Source organism: Mus pahari, chromosome 23 (genome assembly GCF_900095145.1).
Source record: "Mus pahari chromosome 23, PAHARI_EIJ_v1.1, whole genome shotgun sequence".
NCBI lineage: Eukaryota > Metazoa > Chordata > Mammalia > Rodentia > Muridae > Mus > Mus pahari.
The window spans coordinates 36447359-36467840 of NC_034612.1; the positions used below are offsets into that span (position 1 = coordinate 36447359).

General features: G+C 44.5%; 1 protein-coding gene across 2 annotated transcripts in view; it reads left to right on the forward strand.

The window, feature by feature from the left end:
• Positions 1-1826: 1826 nt before the first annotated feature.
• Wasf3 (WASP family member 3) overlaps positions 1827-20482 on the forward strand; it is a 92223-nt gene continuing 73567 nt past the window's right edge. Inside the window, exon 1 of one of the 2 annotated variants that reach the window (XM_021186801.2) lies at positions 1827-2165. The gene's annotated coding sequence lies outside the window, so the exon portion shown is untranslated. The remainder of the gene's footprint in view (positions 2166-20482) is intronic. The other variant, XM_021186803.2, reaches the window with a different exon arrangement.

A 20482-nucleotide genomic window follows, 5' to 3' on the forward strand; every position in this document is an offset into this window, starting at 1 on the left:
TTGGCTCCTTTGTAGCCACATGACATGGGTCTGTCTGACGAAGAAGGAAACAGAAGTGCTCACTGGGGCTTCACAGAAAGAGTGTTAAAAGGGGTGTGGAAATTGCCAGTCTTCTGCCCGTCGTCTATCTGCTGTTTTCCTGAATGGGATGCACTATCTAGAGGAGGCATCTTGTAAAGATGATTGATGGTAAGCATCACATGATAAGGGATATATTACCAGTGACTCACTCTAAAAAGCCTGCGACACGTGACACCATGGCGATGTTGTTGCAGAAACCCGGGTGTTTGCTTCGGACTTCTTGTGTAGGTATGTAGTGCATCTGAAGTCATTCCAGTGTGTTGAGGATACATGCTAACTGTGGTGGTTTGAATATGCTTGGCCCACGGGGAAAGGCACTGTTAGGGGGTGTGGCCTTGTTGGAGGAAGTGCATCTCCTCACTGTGGGGGTGGGTTTTGAGGCTCTATGCTTAAGCTCCAACCCGGGCTGAAGAGAGCTCCCCCTGGCTGCCTGTAGAAGACAGAGTTTCATCCTGGCTGCCTGCAGATCAAGATGTAGAACTCAGCTTCCTTTCTAGCACCACATCCCCTGGGGATGCTGCCATGCTCCCTGCCATGATGATAATAGACTTGACCTCTGAAACAGTCATCCAGGCCCAGTTAAACGTTTGCCTTTATAAGAGTGGCCTTGGTCGTGGCGTCTCTTCACAGCGATGGCACCCTAACAAAGACACCAACAGTAAGTTATATGTACTACATACTCTGTATGACAGTACAAGGTATCTCATCGGACATAAGCAGAGAATAAACTGAGTTTGTCAGGGAACTGGGATCTAAAGGGAAGTGACCCGATGCAGCAAGTGTCAATGCTCCAGAGCTGCACCATTAAGGGTCACGGCATGTTCAGAGTTAAGTCTAGAGGCAGCTCAGGTAAGGCAAGGGACACTGAAGTGGGAGGACTCAGGAAATGTGACTAGCAACCACAAGAAAGGCATTCTGGATACTCCTGTATCTTCAGATTTTTGTGTTCTCCATCAATGACCTGAATGTATATATGGTAGCTGCTCCCCTGGGTAAGAGCAGACGAAAAGGAGGAGAGGCAGTTGTAATTTGAATGTCAAGTCGTCTTTGGGCTGGGCATAAATATATCCCCATGTCAGTGCTTAGAATATGGGGGAGCTGACGTCTTGTTTACCTGTATATTCCAAATTGCTATGATATGGAAACCGAGGGTAGAGTTCTAAAAATCCTTTGAAAGCAGTGCAGATTTTGTGAACGGTGTGTGGTTTTTCCTGCTATCTTTCTGGCGGTGTGAACTCTGCTAAAATGTCTACCAACTGTTAGGCATTTACATCATGTCTTAAAGACCACCCGAATCAGTTTTCTTGAGCTTTTTAACTATAGCTTTCTATTTTGTGATTTGATTTGTAAATAAAGACAGAGGACATGTGTAACATTCGTGTTTTGATGCTGTAAAGCTCATTTCCTTTGGAACTTAGGAGAACAAGCTATCTTCTATCTCCTCTCCCCCCACCTCCCTCTTTTCTCCTGTTTATTTTTGCCTCCGTTACCCTGCACTACTGGAGACCAGGATAATTTGGTGGTTCAAGACTACCCTATTTAATAGGCTGTGTGTCTCGCAGGTGGGGAAGAATAGGATTTGGAGACGGTGAAGACCAAGGGAAGAGGAATCTGAACATGAAAAAGATGGAGGGTTTTTGAACCTCCAGGGGTTAATGCCAACTGATGACAGGGCTATAATCCTATCAGGCTTGGGTGAATCCCCAGCCTTGCACGGTGTCTGAGGACATACAGGTAGGTAGACAGCCCTGTGTTACCAGGGGCCTCAAGACCCAGGTGAAGGGTAAGCTACAGGTGGGGATCCAAGGGGTCTGCAGGCAGAGGGGGTACCCAGGCCCCTTGGTTCCCCACCTTGGAGGAGGAGGAGGAGGCCTGAGGATGCGCCGCCTTCTCCGCAACGCCCCGCCCCCGCAGCGCCTACGCTGCCCTCTCCCGTTGGTTCTCCATTGGCCGCAGCCCTCGCCAATCCAGCCCCCTGGCTGTGAAGGGGGCGTGGCCGCGCGGTGCGAAGCTGGGGGCCGCGTCTGTCGCCGCTGCGCGCTGCGGTGCGGGCGGCGGGACGATGAAGCCGGGAGCGCGGCGCGGTGAGTGCGGCTGTGGTCCTTCCCGGGCTCCGCGCCGACCTCCGGGGGACGCGGGGTGGGATTCCGGGGGGTGCCGCGCTCGGGCTGCCGACCTGCCCTGGTCCCTCCCGGCCGCAGGTGGCGCCGCATCCTCCTTGCGCATCCTTCATCCCGATTGCTCCCGTCCCGCGTGCGGCCTGGCCTGCGCCGGGGTCCTGCGGGCCGCGTGCAGCGAGGCTCCGGCTGCTCCCGGCCTGGTCCACGGCGCAGCCTCCCGGACAGCTCATCTCTCCCCGCTCTGGCTTTGGTACTTCCCAGCAAATGCCGGTTTTTCCTCTTGGTTTGGCCTCTCTGCAGTGGAGGGCAGAGTTCTTAATAATTGAGAAACTATGCGATAGGCCTGGGGTTAAAGGTAGCCTATCATCTTCTTGGCTGATGTTTAGTGGAATAAGATTTTTTTTTTCCATTTAGGGACTGGTTTTGATATGGTGATTATCCCTAGCAGTATTTTTTTTTTTTTTTTTTTTGAGTTTTCAAAAGCCGAAGGTTAGAAAGGGTCCTTTTTATTTTGCGTCAAAGCTCTTAAATTCAAATGCCTAATGGGGCATGACATTTTGACTTTTAAGATTCTGAACGCGCGCTTTTGTAAGGGAGGGAGGCCGACTATTTGAAATGTTTTCCATTTTGAAAGTTTGGCTTGTCTAAAACTGCGAAAATACCTGCGACTCTAGCAAACCGAGTTCAGAGTACTTGACTTGTTTCGCGCTGTCTGGTCCAGGGCAAATTTTCCTGGGCACTGACTGTTTTTGTGTATGCTTTACCAAACTTTCCTATTCAAGCAGTGAGACAATGCAGTCAGTGGCTCTTTTCAGTCCGTCCTTTCATCTACTTGAGAGGTTAAACCGGAGCGAGCTGGTTTGACCTTTCCCAAAGGCAGCTAAAGATCGTGTCTTCTCTGCTTCCTTCTCCCAGGGTTCTAATAGCTGTCTTGTAGCGCTCAGTTTACTGAATTTAAAAGCTCCTTTGAGTTGATTTTTAAGAAAGTTGTGCTGTTTCAGATGTTCAAAGCTCACAGGATTACAAAGGAGGCTTACCGTTTGGACCCGTATACCAAACAGAACCTTGCTCTAGAGCTGCCTGTAGACGGTACATCTATCTGCACTGTGAAGCTGCTTTCGCGCATTGCTGGATCTGTTTGCTTATATTTTATCTTAGTCTTATTGCCATTGATGGATGCTAGTAATTTCAAAAATCGAAAATAAAGCTGGAACACACTTTGCTAGGTGATTGTGCCTACATTGACCCCCACACCCCCATCCCCACCCATCATCAGTGTGTCTGTGTAGACATATTTTAGAGTTTTCACAGACACTTGTATGTTGACAAGCCACAAGCATTTTCTTTGGGGGGTGGTGGTGGTATTAAGATGCTTGGGTGAAAACAACTTCATGAAATAAATATGAAGAAAAACTTGTCTTTACTGTGTTCTACTGGTTTTCTGATTCCAGAAATTTCCTTTGAAGAATGTAGGTTGTGGTTTTCCCATGGGACTGTCTCTAAATTGCTGTGCAGGCTTCAAATTGCTCACCTTCTAAATTTTTAAAAAGTTAATTAACTTATTTTAAGCGCTTCTTTAAATTCAGTTTTTGTGTGTCCAGGGTAGGTGTGTGTATGTGTGCGTGTGGGTCCTCTGTCGATCTCTGACTTTCTCAGGTCTCAAGTTTCGTCCCACTAAACTTGCTGGTGGTCGTCAGCTCCAACAATCCTCTGCCTTCCCTCAGCCCTCAGCCTTGGGGTTACAGGTGCACAGTTATGCCTGGCTTTTTACGTGGATACTCAAGATCCAACCCCAGGATGCCATGTGTGTGTAGCAAGCACAAGAATATTTTATTTTTAGCTTTACTTTTGGGCATTTGAACCACATGCACTTTGGGAAAAAAATTACTTAATGTCAGTATATTCATGGAAATGAAGATTGTCTATTTCTATATTTCCCCCTTGTGGCTGCCCTGATGCTATTTCTTCAGGGCTAACCAAACTTAAAACTACCTGGTATGTCTCTTCAGAATTTTTTTTTTTTTAATTATTTATGTACGGTGTTTTGCTTGCATGTGTCTGTGCACCATCTGCATACAGTGCCCATGGAGGCCAGAAGAGGGCACCAGATCCTCTGGAACTGGAGTTACAGATGGTTTTGAGCCCACAAGTGGGTGCTGGGAACTGAACCTGAGACCCCTGGAAGAGCAGCAAGTACTCTTACCCACTAAGCCATCTCTCCAGCCCTCAGATTTTCTTTTAAAGTGGTCTTTTCTTATTTAAAAAGTACTAGGTAAGTTCCTACTCAGTACAAAACACTACCTATGCATAGGGATGGCAGAAGTGAGAGATAGGAGACTTTAAGACTTCCATAATCTATGCTCACAGACAGTGGGGTGTGGTCAGGATTGTGATAGGCAACCTTCATAAATGACCTAGTTGTGTTCATTTTCTTCTCTTTAACCTTCAAGGACACTTTAGAGTTTGTCATACATGGTGGGAATATGCTGGTAAGCGGGACAGATCTCTCTGCTGTCTGCCAGTGAGCTGACTGTGTGCACATTGGTTACAGTTTGTATCCTGCAGGGGCCATCAGACTTCAGAGGAGGACCACCGACTAGAACTAAGGGGCTGTTCTGAGATGAGAGAAGCCCCCAGAGTCAGTGAATGAAAGGTCTCCGTGGAGGGAGAACTGGATGAAGAGCTGGGGAGGGCTGTCCCTAAAACTCCAGATGGGTGCCCTGGTAGAAGAGAATTGTTTTTCTTCCTTTTTCAAGTCACAGAGTTTTTAGGACAGGGTAGTCCTTATCAGGACGGGTTCCAGGTTAGGCTAGTCTGTCTCTGGGCTCCTCTCTGAGTTACATCTTTGTGCTCTCTCAAGGCTGGCTCTGTTTGAGGCAGAGCCCATCTTCCTTGGTTGGAGATGTCCCTAGATAGAATGACGTTTCTTTGCTCACATTTCAATCACTCCATCGTTTTCCCTGAACCCGTGCACACTCTTGGAGGGTAGCCACTTTTTTTTTTTTTTTTGTCTTCTGGAGATTCTTTTAAACTATTTTACTATTAATCTTATTTAATATTTTTATTTTATTAAATTTTCATTTAATTTTAATTTTAGATGCTCCAAATATCCCAGGGTACCTTCTCATCTTTCAGGTTGGGCTTCTGATTTCCGGTCAGTTTTCAGCTTTGTGCCTTACCTTGACTGGATAATACAAACAGTTAAATCTAGGGCCCTGTCTGTGCTAGGTACACCACGGAGGCTTCTTAACTTACCCAGGCTGCTCAAGCAAAACCTAGGATCCCCTTGTCTCTTCAACGGCTGGGATTATAGGCCTACATCACCAGCCTCGTGACCCATTTTGTACTTCTTTGAAGTTTTTCTTGGGGTGTGTTCTTAGGGTCCACTCTACCACCAGCCCAGTAGAGAAGTGATGTTGAAATTGGTCTAAAGTCTCTTCTGTCATATTACATATTTTATATATAAATATATGTGTGAGCAAATGTGTATATGTATATATATATATATATATATATATATATATATATTTATCATTTACCATTTAATTTTGTTTTTCCTCCTTTTTCAGTGTGCTAATCATTTTTAGCTTGTTACTTTAAAAATGCCTGGGCTAAGCAGCTTATAAAGTGAAAAGGCTTATTTTGTTTTGGTTCACTGTTTTCAGTCTGTGATCAGCTACCGCGGCCCGCCTCTGGCTAAGTTGTCACATCATGATAGGAGTGACCGGTCACTTCAAGGCCAGAGAACCTACAGGAAGAGGAGACTGGGACCCTGCCATTCTCCCCCAGTGTTTGGAGGGACTTTTCACCAGGCCTCAACCTTCTTTGTCTCCCCCCCCCCCCCCCCGTCACACCTCTCTGGCATCAAAACTTTAATACTAGACCTTGGAGTGTTTGAATCTCATCTACAGCAGCAGTCAGTCGTTGCCTGTTTGAACCTGCGTCTTAAGTACTGTCATCATTACCTGATGGCTAAATTTGACTAAGCATCTATAGATTAACCGTATCCAGAGTGCTCAGGATCAGAAGTGCTTTGGATGCTGGAAGCATGGGCTACCAGAGGTGAGGGACCCAAGTCCAAACCCAGAATCCATGAATGTTGCGTAAATGTCACACGCATAGCCTCAGGTTAATCTTATAATAATGTTTAAAATAAACTTTTACATGAAACTAAGTTTCGTGGTGGGGAATTTTCTGTCACATGTCAGTGCTTAAACAGTTTTGATTTTTTTTTTTTTTTTTCGAGACAGGGTTTCTCTGTATAGCCCTGGCTGTCCTGGAACTCACTTTGTAGACCAGGCTGGCCTCGAACTCAGAAATCCACCTGCCTCTGCCTCCCAAGTGCTGGGATTAAAGGCGTGTGCCACCACACCCGGCCAGTTTTGATTTCTGAATGTTTTATTTTGTTATGTGTGTGGTTGGCTGTTTCTGTGGCTCTGTTTGTGTGTATGTGTGTGACTTGGTGTGTGTGTATGTGTGTGTGCATGTGTGTGTGTGGTTAGAGGTCAAATGTCAGAAGTCTGTTATCTCCTCCAATATGGAGTCAGATGGAAAGAGCGTTCATCCCCCAAGCTTTCTTGTCAGCCCAGAGTTTTGGTCTTTGAATTTGAAGTTTCTCTGGTTAGTGTATGTCAGCTTGACCCAGGTAGAGTCAATTGGGAAAAGAGAACCTTAGTTGAAGAATTGCCTCCATCAGATTGGCCTATGGGAGTGTCTCTGGGACATTTTTCTTGATGAGGGAGGGCCATACCCACTGTGGGTGCTTTAGCCATGGGCTTGTGGTCCTGGGTTCTATAAGAAAACAAGAGAGCAAGCCACGGGGAGCAAGCCAGTGAGCAGTGTTCATCTGTGTCTCTGCCTGTGTGCCTGCCTCAGGTTCCTGCTCTGACTTCCCTCCACCATGGGCAGCGATCAGGTACATAAGGCACACAAACCCCATTCTCCCTGAGTTGCTTTGGCTGACGGTGTTTATCACAGCAATGGAAAGCAAACTAGGACAGCAGTGTTCAGCCACTAGGAGAAACTAGTAAATCATGACTATTTTCTAGATTGTATTTCTCATTTGTTTTTTTAGTTGTTTGAAATCTGCTGTTACATGAGTTTTAGTCAAAAGAGCAGGATCCGAGTAAGAAAGATGTAACTCTGGCCCTGGACTGGTACGTGATGGAGATGTATAGTAGTCTCAGTTGCCCCAAAGAAGAGGTTACAAAGACACACCCTACCTTAAGAGTTAATATAAACGAGTTGCTCAGGGGTGGTGCACACCTTTAATCCCAGCACTCAGGAGGGAGAAGCAGGCATATCTGAGTTTGAGGCAAGTCTGGTCTACAGAATGAGTTCTGGAACAGCCCCAGCTATACAAAGAAACCTTGTCTCAGAGAGAGAGAGAGAGAGAGAGAGAGAGAGAGAGAGAGAGNGAGAGAGAGAGAGAGAGAGAGAGAATGAGAAAGAAAGAAAGAAAGAAAGAAAGAAAGAAAGAAAGAAAGAAAGAAAGAAAGAAAGAAAGAAAGGATGAATATAGAGTACATATGAGAACCACTTGGACCGAAAAAGCTCTGAGGCAAGTTGTCTGTTATACTTAAAAGACTTGTTAATTAACTATATCCCTTTAATAAGAGACGCCCTTAAGATGTTTTCATTATTATATTTACTCTCTGTCACTCTCAGTGTGTCTGTGCATGTGTGTGTAGATCAGAGGACAACTTACAGGAGCTCTTTCCACCATGTGGGTCCTGGGATTGAAAGTGGTTTGTCAGGCTTGGTAGTATAAGTAAGGCCTTTACTTACTGGCCCTGTGATGCCGACTTTTATACCCAGAAGCCCTTTCCCACTGCAGTTGTTTATAGATCCCCACCGCTAAGCCCTCCTGTTTTTCTGAACTAGAACTCACAGTGTGTTCTTTTTCCCTCCTCTTTATCTACCATTTTTCTTCTGCTTCTCTGACCCCTTCATTTTAAAACAACAAACGACAAACCTGGCACTCTCTCTAACCCAGTTCTCATAAGACTGGCTTCCAGGCTCCTTCTGTGTTGTTGTTAAATTCTCTCTGAGAAGCTGCATAAGGGACCCTGAGTTCCCCATGGCAATGGAGGTCTGGACACGGCTGCTGGGGTTTCCAAGTTTTGTGTCTCTGAACAGGGAAGGGAGCTGGGCAGAGGCGCGTGTCTGGTGATAATAAAGCTGGAGATGTCTTAGGAAAGGAGACAGTAGGATGCAGGTGGTTCTGGTGCACTCGGTGGCTTTCTGGCTGGTTTGTGTAGCCCACGCCATGCATGCAGAGTCTGTCCTTGGCATTGCTGGGTCAAGTGTCTTATCTTCCTTGCCAGCACATTTTTCTTGAATGTTAATTTTGCAGTCTTTTGTGAGACAGGGCCTTCACTCTTGGCCCTACCCTTCTGCCTCAATAGCACCACCAACTACAAGTGGCAGATCGCCCCCACCCCAACCCCCAGTTCCCTGTCATCGGGCATCTGGTGTTAATTACACAGTGCACCATCATTTCTCAAGACTTCACTTCAGTTGAACCATTCTTTGAAGCATTCTGATTATTAAAATATTACTTTTGTTTCAAAGTTGAAATTGCAGGCTATAGCAGTTTCAGGGTGGGTCAGTGATAATGATAAATCCATACCTGAGCTGGACTTAACATTTTTATGACTTCTCTGCCGCTTGCGTCTTACATAAGCTGAATAAAAACATGTCCAATTTTGACATGTCCAGTTCTTTTGATAATTCCTCAAAACAAAGCAGACACATACACACAATGAACAATGAAAGCTGTCCCTGCCCTATGAGGCAAGATTAAAACGTGGAAGGATTGGCTAGGGCTCACACGTTGTTATAGTTAGCTTCAGCTTCAGTTCTCAACTTTACACAACCCAGAGTCCCTTGGGCAGGGGAAACCTCAGCTGAGGAATCCTCAGATTGGCCTGTGAACATCACCTGTGGGGCCAGTTTTTTTGTTTTTGTTTTTTTTGATTACTAATTGACATAGGAGGGCCCAGCCCACTGTGGGCGGTGTGTATGAAAGGTAGCTGAATGCAAGCCTGGGAGCAAACCTGAGAGCAACGTAGCATTCTAATTTGGTTTTTGCTTTAGTTCCTGCCTTAAGTTTCTCCCTCGGCTTCCCTCAAAGATAGATGGTAACTTGTAAGTCAAATGAACCTGTTCCTCACCAAGTTGCTTTTGGTAGTGCACTTATCACAGCAGCAGAAAACCCCCTTTAGGACAGGCAGTATGTGTTGAGGACAGCCAGGTGGCTGCCACACCCTCAGCCTATTTATTGCTAACTTTGTTCCTCCAGTGTATGGTTTTACTCTTTGGCTCTTTGGTGTCTAACAATCGTTGTTAGACTTAATTCAGACAAACCATTTTACTCTGTGTTTTAATATACTCAGAAGCTTTCTCTTCTTGGACAAAGAACTTGGGTCTGCTTGCAGGCCAGTGTAAGTTACAAGTTGTGTTTAAGTGGCTTGTCTGAGGTGCCTTTGGTTTTGTTGGCCGTAACTGGTGGAAGCTTCTCACTTGTCTTCCATTAAATGAAGATCTGAGTTAGCTAATAGGAAGTACCCGTAACAATAAAGAGCTAAAATGTGAACTCTGAGAATCATTACTCCTTGGGGACTGAGAGTGAAACACCAAGACCTGTCTCTCTGGTACGGTTAAGTCTCCATGGCCAGTATTTTAGATGGTAGAGCTAACAGCTTCAGTAACTGCAGGACATCAGTGACTTGGTGGGAGAAATCTGTGAGTGGAGGCTTGTGTGGTCGGCACTGCTGGCATCACTAGTGGACTTCTGCGTGGATGCCCTGGTAGTCTGCCTCTTTACACCTTACATCACGCTCTCCGCAGGAACTGGGATCCTGGGTGGTTTAGCTGGTGGCTGGGGAAGATGAGAGCCTATGGAGAGCTTTAAGAGCATAGCACATAGCACCTCTCACATTGCTGGCTGTGCCCCCAGAGAGGTGGCAGCATCGCCAGCTGTTGCCAGGGGCTGACTGAGAGTGGCAGTTTGCATCCTGGTGACTTTAGTGAAGGGGACAAGCTCAGCTTTATGCTGTAGCTTGCATCGTTTGTGAAGATCATGCCAGTTTCCAAAAAAAAAAAAAAAAAAAAAAATCCTTGATTTCACATTGCATATCCTTCAAGCTGCCATTCAAGTGTGTGTGCAAGATGTTTATAGGACTGTTTCTCAGCTTCAGGGCAGGGGCACATAAAAGGCAGCTTTAGAGACCAAGGAGGGATATGTCATTCATTTGAAGTGTGCCTTTCACCGTGTATTACAGCAGAGGTTGGAGTGTCCATTATTATTATTATTATTTTATTTATTTATTTATTTATTTATTTATTTATTTTTGTCAACTTGTCAAAAGCTAAAGTTATGTGGGAAGAGGGAACGCCAACTGAAAACTCACCTTTTTCAGGTTGTGGGGCATTTTCTTGATGAATGACTGACATGGGAGACCCAGCCTACTATGGGAGGGACCACCCCTGGGCAGGTGGTCCTGGGTGCTACCGGGAAGCAGCAGGCTGAGCAAGCCACTGGAGCAAGCCAGTAAGCAGTGTTTCTCTAAGGCTCCTGCCTCAGCTCCTGCCTCCAGGTTTCCTCCGTGGAGGACTGTGGTTGAGAGTGTAAGCGGATTAAAAGAAGTCACTTTCCTCCCCCGTTGCTTTTGGTTGGAATGTTTTCTTGCAGCAACAAAAAGCAAAGCAGGTCAGTTGGCGAGCTGCATCCTGGGAGCCAAACCCGGACCGCTAAGAAGGCGGTATCGGTGCACGGACATTATCTGTTCGTGTCAGCGTGGCGTGGGGCTGCCTTAGGAAAGCTAGGTAGAAATCAGTGGTGGCAATGGAAAATGTGTCACCTGCAAAAAGTGGCATGTTCACTGACTGGTGCTTTATAGTCAAAACACTTGTGCTGTGACCCCCCAATTTCAGAAGACTCGCTCTGTACTGTTCTTAGGGAATCTGTGCTTTCTCACCGGGGAGGGAGATAGTAGGCAACCTGTAGATTTTGGGTAGTAGGGATGCCGTGAGAAGAAAGTGAGAAGCAGGGAGGGCAGAGAGTACCCAGGCTGCTGGTTTTCATGCAGTGGTCAGGGAAGTCCTCTGTGAGGCCAGGGGGTGAATGAAAGGGAAGTAGGGAGCCAGCCAGCCAGCCACTTTGGGAAAGAGCTAAGATAAATATGGACTAGAACTGTTCCGGAGATGTCTGGAGGTAAGTGTGCCCAGTGGTGTGAATTAATTGCAACTGCAGGGAGGGTGGTCCAGGACCCAGTGGGCCGAAATGGGAGTGTTTGTTTGTTTGTTTGTTTTAACAAGGTTATGAGCAGGGAAGGAATTGGTGTCCTTTGTGATAGACTCTTGCAATTCAGGGGACAGAGTGTAGGGGGAGCAATAGAGGCAGGTGCTTGCGTGCCAGGCATCACTAGGTGCTGCGGCTGTCCGGATGACTTTCCTTGAGGATCTGATGGTGTGATGGGAAAGGGAAGGGATCCCTGCAACATGCTGCCCTAGGTGGAGAAGCAAAATGGCCGTAGAGGGTGCCAGTCAAGGATACTTCTGTACCCACAGCCTGCAGTTCTTAGAAGGACTGGTTTCGCACAAGTGTTTCTCCCAACTGTGAAAGCAGGCACTCGGCTGGAGTTTGAGAGGTTCTGCCAGAGCACAGGTGGTTTGGTTTTTAGATCAGTGTCTGTGTCAGTGGTGGCTGTCGGGACCATGTGTGGGAGCGAGTCTGAGCCCTGTCTCAGCCCAGTAGGACGGTGGCCTGGGTCCTGAATCAGGGAGTGACATTTGCTTTCCCTGCAAAGAAAGGGGGCCAAGATAATTTTTTTGGCTTGGGAAAAACAGTATCCCAGAGCTATAAAAATTTAGTAATTTGTTGAGAGCATATTGTGGAGAACTGCTATTTTCATATGTACCCAGCAGTATGAATTAGTTGCAAAATGTACCTCTGTGTAATTAAACAAATTGCCATGCTCCCTGGAGTTATGGATATGACCCAATTAAACTTGGGAAGATGCCTAAAGAAATTACTTCTTTTCCCAGGTAGGTGACATTAAGCCATTTGGATAATGATTAGTTGGAAAAAAATGTGAATTTCAAAATAATTGTGGAAGAGATCCTTTACTTTTATTTTCCTGTATCAGGGTATCTATATCATTAGAAACACTTTTTAAAAAAAAGTTTTTATAGTTTAGGTTTAAAATGAAATAAAGAAACTAAACCCACAAATTGTAGGGTTTTTTTTTTTTTTTTTTAATAAACACATTCTCTACAATGCCTGGAATTACATTTAGTAAGAGTTTGAATGCCACAATTAATATATTTCTCTGACACGTCCAGATGTTGCTCTTACTGACTGTGAATACATAGTCTTTAGAGTTCACAGGAACAGTCACACCAGCTCCCAGCTCGTTGGGACAACAGAAAATCTCAACAGATGCTGGGAGATTCAAATAAAACAGAAGGCTGTTCTTTAAATTAAACAAAAATCAGTAGCCAAATGTATCCAGAAAATTATTCCCCAAGTAACCCAGGGTCAGAGAAAATGTTATGATAGGAATTACCAAGTTGTAGAAATAGTTTGATTAGATTTAATATAAAAATACTATATGTAAGGAATTGGAGTGCAGCTAAAACTGTACCCAGAGCAACATTCTTAGCCATAAACACCTACATTAGGAAAGAGGAAAACCCAGAAAATGCTTAGTGCTCTGAACACTCATTTAGGGCGTTAAGTGTTAGCGATTGAGCATACTCTCGTGTGAGCATACTCGTGTGAGCAAGCATGTGTGCTTCCTTTCATTTGGTCTCATGTTTGACTAAAGTCACATCAAGAAAGAATCCATCTATTTGTATTTACTCAAGAGACTTAATTTATTTAAAACTATGTGTGTGTGGGTGGGATGGGTATGTACATATGGATGCAGGTTCCCATGGAGGCCAGAAATAGGGCACCAAATCCTCTGGAGCAGGAGTTATGGGGGGGGGGGTATGAATGAGCTACCCAATGTGAGTGTTGGGAATGGAACACAGGTTCCGGAAGAGCAGTACACACTCTTAATTGCTGAGCTAATCTCTCCAGCCTCCTCAAGAAATTTTATTTTTGTTGTTATTGGGGTGGGGGATGTTAAATTCTATCAAAAACTTCTCCCCTGGAGGTAACCATATAATTCTTCTCATTTGACTTATTAGTTTGGCAATTATCTTGCTAGAGTTGACAATAGTGAAACATTGTTACACTCCTGGTATGAGCTCTTGATGTGGTGGTGTTTGTCATGTTTTTCTTTTTTACAAGTTACTTGGTTTAGAGGTGTGAATGAACTTTTCATTCACTGGAAGCATGCCTTTCAGTCTGTAAGTAGTCATTATCTATTTCAATAGTTTTGTCTCAATTTTATTCTATCTGATGTTATTAATACATATTTCCATTTGTCTAATAAATTTTTTTGCCCATTCTTTAACCTTTTTGAGTATGCATTTGAATTTCCTATCAATGCACTAATTATTCTGCATCTTAAACATGACTCCAATAGTCAAAATAATTAAGCTTTGTGCTAAACAATTTGAAAATAACTTTTCATTCAATAGGCTAGTTAGGATCATTTACATTAATTGCTGTTAACTGTGTTATCAATTCTGTCACTGTTATAACTATGTGTATATTTTATTTCACTTTATTTACACAGTCATTTGTTGTTAGGTTTGTTTCATTGATCAAAGTCTTTTGATGTCAGGAAATACTTTATTGTTGTAATGATTACCTTTGAAATTAAAACCCCAGAAGTACCTTAGTGCCCTGCTCATTTTAACCTTCCTATTTAGAATAGCATCCCCTTGTTTTTACCTGTTACCCGAATAGTAACAGTGACCTTATTCTGTTCTCCTCTCTTGACACTACTTTCCTCTCAATATCTTGGTTGTATTCTCCATAGTTAGGGCATGGGAGGTTTACCTGTGGCGTGTGTGTGTGTGTGTGTGTGTGTGTGTGTGTGTGTGTGCACGTAATGGGTGTTTGCATGCACATATGTATGTGCATTACCTGCATTCAGTACCAGTAGAGGCCATAAAAAGGCATCAGGTCCTCTGGTGCTGGAATATGGAGTGTTATGGGCTGCTATGTGGGTGCTGGGAACCCAGCCTAGGTTCTCTGGGAGAGCAGCCAGTGCCTTTAACCACTGAGCCATCTCTTCAGCTTCCTGTTGTTTTTCTATCCACGACCCCAATATTTTTTTCATTCTTCAACTCTGTACACAAAACGCTGACTCCTTTGTTCTTTCAGTCTGGTTGCTCTGGCAACCCTTCAGCTAGAAGCCTTCCAGCTCTGATGCGCCTGTCAAACATAAGGAGCCACTTCTTGCTGGTGTATCTAGGATGGCGTTAGTTGGGTATCATTTGGGGATAACTGAGAACATATTATTGAAATAATTGCTTGTGTCTTGTGGTCCAAGTGATGAACCTGGGCTTTGGAAGCATGGTTTGAACCCCCAGGAGGGGTAATGTGTAAGCAAGTCCCTGCTTGTTCACATGTATGCGACTGTGTTTGAACAGCCGCGGTACCTGAAGGGAGCTCAGCTGGCTATCTTTAGTTTTGTTTATTTTTCTTAAATTTGTTTTGAAAACGACTTTCTACTTCCGAGTTGCTTTGTTAAGGCTGACTCCAGCCTTCCTTCATTCTCCACCCTTTCATCTTTCTCTCCGTGGGCCCTGGGGACGTTTCCTGTTTTCTGCAAGTGTAGCTTACTAGATTTGGATTTTATAGCTTACCAGGGTACATTTTGAAGTTGTTTGCCCTTAGCGCTCCCGTTTGGCTCTTTGAACAGTCATTTCATGTCCTTCGTTTTCAGAAAGTTGCATTCGAGTATCATATAAAGATTTTGATGTTTTGAACTTTTTACTTCGAAGCTTTATATATGTGTATCTTGAGAGTATGGCATTTCCAGTCACACCTAACATTTGACTCCTTGCCCGTGCCTTAGGTTCTTTTCTCTCGGACTCGTCACAGCTCATTATCTCATTTAAACAGAACTCCCTTGTTCCCTTCTTTCTTTCCTAAAAATATCTCCTCAATGATCTTCACTAAATTGCCATTTGGCTCTCTTTGATGCCTACGGGCCTCAAAGTTAATATTTGGTTTACTCTAATTTTTAGTTACTTAATTTATTGACTCAGAGCATTCTGTTTTCCCTCCCTCCTCTCTCTGTGTTAGTCAGGGTTTCCATTGCATCATGACCAGAAAGCAAGCTGGAAAGGAAGGGGTTTGTTTGGCTTACGCTCCCACATCACTGTTCATCATCGAAGGAAGTCAGCACAGGAACTCAAACAGGACAGGAACCTGGAGGCAGGAGCTGATGCAGAGGCCATGGAGCGATGCTGCTTGCTGGTTTGTTCCCCATAGCTTGCTCGGCCTGCTTTCTTTAAGAACCCAGGGCCACCAGCCCAGGGGAGGCACCACCCACAATGGACTGGGCCCTCCCACAATCACTGTTGGGTCCGAGAACTTGGGAATCATCCACTATGAAAACCAAGTTCAGGGCTGGTGAGATGGCTCAGTGGGTAAGAGCACTGAATGCTCTTCCAAAGGTCCTGAGTTCAAATCCCAGCAACCACATGGTGGCTCACAACCATCCATAACAAGATCTGACGCCCTCTTCTTGAGTGTCTGAAGACAGCTACAGTGTACTTACATATAATAAATAAATAAATCTTAAAAAAAAAAAAAAAAAAGAAAACCAAGTTCAAGCCAACAAACGTTTCTTTATTCAAAAAGCTGATATATCAGTGAGATGGCTGGGTTCTGGATATAAACTGTGTCAGCCAGGGTCGGGGGTGAGGGCTAGACAGAGCAACCTTTTAAAGCAAAACCTGACAAATGAGGAGGGGTAGAGGCAAAGGTAGAGCAAACGAATCGGGTACATGCAGACCTTTCTGCAACCATTCTCGAACCTGGCACCTTCAGTGGGTTATTATCTGTCAAGTACTTCGGATGGCTTTCCTGATAACTTGGCCTGGATTGAGATCAGCCAATCAGAGCCTCTTTAGCAGCTGCTGGGGTTCAGTCCTGACTGGGTGCTGACCAACAAAGTGTAGGGTAAGATATTGTGGTCTAAGTTCATAAGGGGCACCTGGGACCAGAGGCCATTTTTGGTAATTTAACTGTTTCTTAAAATTTAGCATATTACAAAAATGGAGACTATATACAAGAGGGTTCCTGTAGCCAAGGAAGCCCCCAACGGTATCAATTAAGAACATGCCTACAGGTTTGCCCACAGCCTGATCTTATGAAGGCATTTTCTCGGTTCCGTCATCCCAGATGACTTTAGCTATGTCACGCTGACGTAAAACTATCCAGTGCACCTTCTGTTATTAGCACCTGTTGAGGTTTAGTACCATAAGTTGGTCCTGAAACATGAATTTAAAAGGTACTGCTTCTTGCGGGATGATTTACCTTTGGGATCCCCAAACCCCTAACTTCTGGGATCTAGGCTCTCCGAGTTGGGATGCCCTCTGGAGGCCTGCATGGGTTCTCAAGGTTTGGGGGGATAACCAGGTGATTCCAGTGTGCAGACAGGTTTGGGAATATGACTGTTCCGGCTTCGAGTCATGTGAAGCTGTGTGCTGCTAATGTTAGCCATATTGTGTGTGTGTGTGTGTGTGTGTGTGTGTGTGTGTGTAGGTCAGAGGACAACTTTAAGGAGTTGATTTTCCCCTTTCACTGTGGGACCTGGATCCAGGAATTGAACTCGGGGTAATAGGTTTATGCACCAAACATTTCCCCAAGCCATTTTGCTGCCCCCTCAACTCCTAGTTTAAACTTTTTATTTCAAGGTTTCGAAACATTAAATTTCCCAGGCTGGCCTTGAACTTGGGACTCTCCTGTCTCAGTCTCTCAAGTAGCCAGCATTTCTGGCCTGTATCACCAGGCATAGCTTATTACGATTAATTTTACAAATAACCTTTTATTTTGAAACAATGATAGGCTCATAGCAACTTCCAGAAGGGTGCCAAACAGTTCTGTGTGCTCTCAGCTCAACGTCACATTTGTTGGGACTTGTACAGAATCAAAATGAGGCGATTAACAGGGCTGGAGGGGGCTCAGTGGTTAAGAACAGTGGCTGCTCTTGCAGAGGACCTGGGTTCCATTTCCGGTGCCCGCATGGCAGTATAAACGTCTGTAAACTCATTCCCAGGGGATCTGACGCCCTCTTCTGGCCTCCCTGGGCACTGCATGCATATGGTGCCCAGCTTTAAAATTGAAGTGGAAACTTGGGGTTTCTTTGGAAGGTCATTTGTGTCAGATGGTGGTGTTTGGGGGCAGACATGTGAAGGGGTATTTTCCTGAAGTGGATATAGGTGAAAGCATGTTTTGTTAAAGTGGACATATGAAGAAATGTTTTGTTGAAGCAGACATAGATGAAAGGATGTTCTGCTGAAGCAAGCATGTGAAAGGACGCGTGATGAAAGACAGGTATGTATTGGTTCACCTTGCATTGTGTTGTTGAACTTGGCTTATGGTGACTTTATAGGAGGAAACATACCAAAACCCTCTTGGTGGTGTTTTGGCAGCTTCTTGCCACTTCTGTGAATGCTTGCTGATTGGCAGGGTGATGCCAGCTGATATAGACTTCCATTGGAGATTTGTTAAAACAGACTCATGTGCTGAGGCAACATACATGGTAAGGTAAGACCCTAGGAGGACACGTGATTTTTGGAGGGATATAAATAGGACATAACAGACTGCGAGAAGCTTATTTCCATAGCTAGCTCTGTAAGGAACTCGGTTTCACATCTTCACTTCTTTGAAAGGCATGGCAGAGAACTTCTCCTGGCCCCTGCTGGTCCTGGTCACTCCTACTGACTCCTGTCAATCTGTGGAGGCCTGGCTGTTTCTCCTAGGCTATCCCCACTGTTGATTTGTGCTTGCTCTCCCGACACCACTGAACTAGACTGCTGCTATAGTCGTGAAGTCTTTGCAAACAGGTTGAGCTGCCACTGCTGGTGAGTGGTGGACTGCCAGGGAGGCTAAAGCATTTACAAACCATCATTAAAAATAGGATTTGAAAAGATTAAAGTTACAGAGAACAGAAAACATTTTCTGTCACACATTAAGACGTCATAGAACACGACAATGAAAGGTGCTGTGTTAGCCCGAGCAAAGAAAGCTATGGTGAAACCGAAAGGCAGTGGGAAGGAAAGGGGTGGGGGAGTGAACCTGTTTAGAAAGGTTCTTTGGAGCAACTTCTGTCTGTGTTATCTGGAAATCAGCCGTTCAGCTCACAGGGTAGCAGGCAGTGGCAGCTCCATCCACTCACAAACACTTCGTGGATACACCAGCAGTCCAGTTCAGTAGAGTCGGGTTAGCAACAGTGGTGACAGGACCTAGCAGAGACAGCCAGGCCTCAGCCTTGGCTCCAGTCAGCAGGAGGGACCCAGAGGGACACCAGGAGAAGTTTTCAGGTCTGCCTTTCCCACATGTGTTACACTGTACCAGCAAACCAGGCTCTGTCTCCATCACTCCATGGAGTCTGATTTATACCCTGCAAACATCACGTGTCCTCCACGTGCCTTGCCTCAGCTCGTGCATCCAATCAGCCCAAGTCCACAGAAGAAGCTGCAGCACAGCACCAGGAGGTTTTTGGAGCATTTCTCTGTGGAGTCCTGACAAATGCAGCTCAACTACACAGTGTAAGGTGAACCAATACATGTGTGTTGTTAGCAGAGTCCTTCATCACGTGTCCTTTCACACGCCTGCTTTAGCAGAACATCCTCTCTCCTGTGTCTGCTTCAGTGAAACATTCCTTCATGTGTTTGCCCCAGCAAAACACCATCCAACCGACTTCCCAAAGAACCCTTAAGTTTCCACTTCATTTCTCCATTCTTCTCTTATAGATTTTCTTTTGTTTTCTTTTTGTTTTCTGTAATGATCTTAAAGTTATCCTATCTAGTCAGCGACACTAAGAGAAACATTCTCTTTGCTGTAAATTCTTAGGCCCTGTCTGGATTCTAGGTCTGGAAACAGGGTTTTAAACCTAAGTGTGACATTGGCTCTGTAAACAAACAACAAACATAAAAACCTATTTAGATTCATGCTTTTTTTTTTTTTGGTTTTTTTGAGACAGGGTTTCTCTGTGTAGCCCTGGCTGTCCTGGAACTCACTTTGTAGAACAGGCTGGCCTTGAACTCAGAAATCCACCTGCCTCTGCCTCCCGAGTGCTGGGATTAAAGGCGTGCGCCACCACGCCCAGCAGTTTTTTTTTTTTTTGTAAAAGTTCTCAAAACCATGAGCACTACAGCGTAGACCTCCTTGCAAGATCGCAAACAACTTAGGTTCTTTGCTGTTGTAAAACTGTGAATAATAAAGGACATTATCTCATCAATCCAATTAAGGATTGAATAAAAGTGTTTGTAGCTGCTGAAGACGACTTCCCTGCCAAGGGAGAGGCTTCAGAATCGGTTCTGGCAAGATCATCTCTTTCCCGCTTTTCCTCTAAACCAGTTCTTTTGAGAGGAAGCATATTGTGGAGATTTTCAGAGTTCTTCAGAATTGGGGTGAGGGAGGCCCTCCTAACTGAAGTGTGTCACATGATTGGGTATCTGCAGTAGATGGAAGGGCTCGGAACGAAAGAACAAGAGGACAGTCAAAGCTCTAGTTGTTTGCAAAAGCCAAACTATAGACCTTGAAGGGCAGATCAAATCAGGGCCTCATGGGATTCTGTGAAAGATCTGAAAACAATGGAGCAAATGAGGAGAGAAAATTGACCTTCATCTGCTGCTGGTGAATGGCCGAGTCTGTCAATTGAAATGACCTTTTAAAAGAATGAGTTGTTTTTTTTTTTTCCTTTTTTTTCTCTTTGTCCCTTTTAGAAAATTGTTTTGAGGATTTCTTAAAATTGCCACAGGACTTAAAAAATTTTTTTCTTAAAGTTTAAACATAATTTATTATTTCATTCATGATAATATTTCAAAGTAGAGGTTTCAAGGTTGTGCACACTAGACAACCCATTGAAGAATTATAAGTTATGTTCACAAATGAGAGCAAATGTGATAATCAGATGGATTGATATACATGATTATTATTGAAAATAGCAAGGCAAGTATAGGGAGTTTAAAAATTATATGTTTGATATATTACCATTACCTCTTGAATGTTGGGATTAAAGGTATAGACCACCATGTGCAACAGGTATTGACTTTTTCTCTCTCTCTCTCTTTCTTTCTTTCTTTCTTTCTTTCTTTCTTTCTTTCTTTCTTTCTTTCTTTCTTTCTTTCTTTCTTTC